The sequence below is a fragment of the Ooceraea biroi genome, chromosome 10 (assembly GCF_003672135.1).
Source record: "Ooceraea biroi isolate clonal line C1 chromosome 10, Obir_v5.4, whole genome shotgun sequence".
In the NCBI taxonomy this organism is placed as follows: domain Eukaryota; kingdom Metazoa; phylum Arthropoda; class Insecta; order Hymenoptera; family Formicidae; genus Ooceraea; species Ooceraea biroi.
Window position 1 is genome coordinate 5903960 of NC_039515.1, and position 4677 is coordinate 5908636.

Below are 4677 nucleotides of genomic sequence, written 5' to 3' on the forward strand. Positions count from 1 at the left end.
TCACGTCGACATCGTCTCGAGGAGGCTTCGCATTCGCGAGGATTTCCGCTCATCCTCAGCATTTTTCCAGCCTCGACGTACGTCATCACTGCTCTGCCAGGAAGTATTCACGCAGGTTTCTCCGCGCTTCCTGGCAAACTTATCATGGTAGCCTCCGACGTGCCGATACGAACAATCAGCCCCAGTAATGATAAAACGATGATTGAACACGTCGATGGCAGCAATGAAGATCCGCGGCGTGCTTCTCCGGATGTTCCCTTCCGTGCTGGCTTTGGTACGCGCCAGACAGGAAGCAGCCCTCGTGCTTGACGATTGCTTCTCGATCTCGTTGATCCGAACTTGGCACCGTCATCGATTGTACTCCAACGCGAAGTCGCGATGCTCCATCCTCCGGATGCGCGTCCATCCATGAATGGCGCAGTTTCTTCAGGAAATTCACCAGCTGACGGGTGACGTTCTTCCTTGGCGCTCTCGGCAGGAGGCAGCATGTATCTGGGACTGCCGGGTACATGTGCGGCGGCGTCGTGCCTCGGCGCCGGCCTCCTCGCTCTCGTAGGAGGTGGAACCGCGCTCGTTTGCAGTACCCAGCGCGTCGAATGCTTGCGCGTAAAGGCGTCGCAGTCGTGCAGCAGAGCTCCCGGCCGAATTCAGAATCATCTCTTATTAGCATCCGTTCAACAGATTAAACTGCATGCGGTACTCGATTAAACAAGTGGATAACAAATGACAACCAATTACTCTAAAATCGCGCGGTGTGCAGTACTCGACGACTTCCAGGATCACCATACTCCATGTAGTCACTCCCGGATGCCCAGACGGCAGATTCTTCAGTCGCCCGGCACGCGTGTTCGCCTGGTAGCATCGGCACGGGTCTTTGTGACCGTTGCGCTCATGCTGTCTCACCGATCGCTACGCTGGTGTCGTCCGTGGAAAGTACATGCACCCAGTAGCGATCGCACGATTCCCACGTGGCATCGAAGCGAACACACCATGCCGTCGTAATTGGAAAGCGTCGCCTGGGATCATCGATGATTGTCGTCGTCGGTGTCGTCGTTGATTGATGTGCGTTGCTCCGTGTAGGATCCACGGCAGCTCTCCCTCTCACCCACGTCGATGACCCTGATACTCAGGACTCTTTGAGTAGAATGGGTCATGAGGTCGCAATGTGATAAACAGTCCCATAAATGCCTGCAGGAGACGCATAATTTTTTAATGAAAAATTCGTTTGTTATGTTGTCAATATAAAACAACGATCCGTTGTACACGTCACGCGTCAATTCCGACGTTGAAGTCTTTCCAGATAAATAAGTCTCCTTTGCTCTTTCGAACTCTGTCGCGCCTCACCAGCTTTCCTGCTTGAAACGCCAATTGTCGACCACAGGCTCAATCACAAGTATGCGTATCGTCTTCCAGAATAATAAAATAATGTTTACGTGGCGGCAGAGCGATGAATCTGTGCGGAAGAATTCAAGACATTCCTGACGAAAGTAGGGCCCTTAAAACGTAGGCCTTGTGCGAATACTGCATAATGGGGGCGAATCGTCGATACGCGTGGCGGGCGAGCGACCGTAAGTTAGCGATGGATCGTACCTGTTGGATTGAATATAATTAATCAGTATAAAATAGAATGAAATCGAATGGATGCGTAAAGTTGAGAAAGAATAGAAACAAAATTCGCATAACAGTTCCCCAGATAGCCAAGTCTGCCCGAAGCAGATGAGTGCTAACTATTCTGCTTTCAACTATTGCCAGCCAAAGACAACAAATTTGATGACAAAGTTTGTGCTAACGATTAATTCGACAAATTGGTGCCAGAATGAACAGGCTTGCTCACAAAACCTAAGAACAGGTTGGCGGCAGAACACGGAGCAGAATCCCGCAAACTGGCTCAAAGTCAGTTATGTCGACGAGACCGAGCAAGAATTTGCGCCGCGGAATCTAAACGTAGCGGATTGGCACAGAAGCGACAGGATCCGCAGCTTTTGGACAGTATTCAAATTTGCAGGCTATGAATATGTGTTTCGTGCGCACCGCTAATGCAGGTGCAATGCGTCAGTTCTTGCTCGATGTTAAGATTTAGCCTACAGTTATATAAGTTAATATACGCGCTTGGCACGATAAATATAATTTTCTGAACATTTTGCACTCAGTCGGCAACAGAGGCTCCCATGACACGTCCACGTAGTTCGCACGGCTAAACGCATCTGAAGTTCGAAAGCGAAATTCGGACTTTTCGGATTAGAACAACTTAACAATAAGGAGGAGATTGCAACGAACTGTCAGAAGACACATCAATGATATTACTTTAATTGTAACAAACAAAAAGTGCGTTCTTTTAAAAATTTATAGTGTGTTAATAGGTAAACACATGCTTTAATAATCGTAAGCATATGAATGCCCAAAAAGCTGCAGATCTGTTCAGTTTCTCCTTGTCGAATCTGCCTCAGATGTTAAATCCTGCTCGTTTCTGCTGCGCATCTGCCGTCAGAGTCTGTTATGTTAGAGGTTTCTGCTGCAGATCACTATTCTAACATCGGAATAACGGATGCCAATTTGCTATCAACTTCTGCAGTAATCTGTGTCAATCTGTGGCAGATTGCACATTTGCTACCAGATATCGCAAGTCTGCCGAAAGCAGATGAATGCTAACTATCTACTATCAACTATTGCCAGCCAGAGACAACAAATTTTGATACAGAGTTTTGTTAACGATTAATTCGACAAATTGGTGCCAGAAATGTAACAGAGCTTGCCCTGCAAAACCTAAGACACAGGTTGGCGGCAGCCGAAGCAGAATCACGCAACATGGCCTCGAGTCTCGGATTGTCGACAGAAACGGCAAGATTTGCGCGCGCGAATCTAACGGATTGGCAGAAACCGAACAGGATCCGCAGCTGACGTATTCAAATTTACAGGCTATGAAATGTGTTTCGCTGCTGGCACGCTATGCGGTGCACGCGTCGAGTTCTTGCTCGATGTTAAGATTTAGCCTCACAGTTATAAAAGTTAATATACGCCTTGGCACGATAATATTAATTTTCTGAACATTTTTTTGCACTCGCGGCACAGATCCCATGGACAACGTCATCGTAGTTCAACGCACGCACTAAGCAATCTGAAGTTCGAAAAGCGAAATTCGGACTTCGGATTAGAACATTAACAATAAGAGAGTTAGCAACGAACTGTCAGAAGACACATCAACCAAATGTACTTTAATTGAACAAACAAACAATCGTTCTTTTAACAATTTATAGTGTGTTCAAAGGTAAACATGTGCTTTATATAATCGTAAATATGAATGGCCAAAGCCAGATCTTTCGGTTTCTGCCGTCAATCTGCCGTCAAGATAGTTAACAGATCCTGCTCGGTTTCTGTAATCTGCCGTCAGAGTCTGTTTAGGGTTCGCTGGCAGATCACTATTCCTAACGTCCTTGGACATAACGGATGCCATTTGCTAATCAACTTGCGGTGATCTGTTGTCGATCTGCTTTGGCAGATTGCCACATTTTAACTTGAGTAGCCAAGTCTGCCGAAACGAGATGATATAACTATCTGCTATCAACTAGCCTTGGCCAAAAGACAGCAAATTTGATACAGAAGTTTATTTGTTAACGATTAATTCAACAGAGTGGTGCCAGAAATGTAACAGAGCTTGCTCACAAAACCTAAGAACAGGTTGTGGGCGAAACCGAGCAGAATCCGCAAACATGGCTCAGAATCGGATTGTCGACAGAAACCAGGCAAGATTTTGCGCGCAGAATCTAACGAGCAGATTGGCAGAAGCCGAGCAGGATCCGCAGCTTTTGTGGTGGTATTCAAATTTACACGGCTATGAATATAATGTTTTCGCTGCGCACCGCTTTAATACCCAGTGCACGCGTCAATTCTTGCTCGATGTTAGATTGCTTCTGATTATATAAGTTAATATACGCGCCTTGGCACGATAATTTTTGAACATTTGCACTCAGCTGGAGGCTCCCCATGGACCAGCATCCGTAGTTCACACTTTGGCACAACCAATCTGAAGTTCGAAAGCAGAATTCGGACTAGATTGAACAAATTAACAATAAGAAAGTTGCGGCAGGCCTCAGAAGAACATCAAAGCCATTCATGGCGCAAATTGAACAAACAAACAAATGCGTTCTTTAACAATTGCCAATTGTGTAAAATGAAACACGTAACAATATATCAGCAAATATGAATGGCAAAAGCTGCAATTCTGTTGGTTTCTGCCGTCGATCTGCCGTCAGATATTCAACAGATCCTGCTCGGTTTCTGCCGCCAATCGCAATCAGTCTATTGCTTAGTTCTGCTGAATCACTATTCTAACGCGGACATAACGGATGCCAGTTGCTATCAACTACGCGAGTGATCTGTTTGTCGATCTGCTGGCAGATTGTACGCATTTGCTTACCCAGATAGCCGTCTGCCGAAGCAGATGATGCGCAACTATCTGCATATCAACTATTGCCAGCCAAAGTTAACAAGTTGATACAGAAGTTGTTGTTAACATTAATTGATAGAGTGGTGCCAGAAATGTAGCGGAAAGCTTGCTCACAAAATCTAAGAACAGGTTGGCGGCCCGGCCGAGGCAGAATCCGCAAACGCCGAAACCGAAGTCAGATTATCGGCAGAGCCGGTAAAGATTTGCGCGCCGGAATCTAACGGCGGCGGATT

General features: G+C 46.3%; 1 pseudogene; it reads right to left on the minus strand.

Moving 5' to 3' along the window:
• LOC113562810 lies at positions 1-862 on the minus strand (annotated as a pseudogene).
• Between the last annotated feature and the right edge of the window lie 3815 nt (positions 863-4677).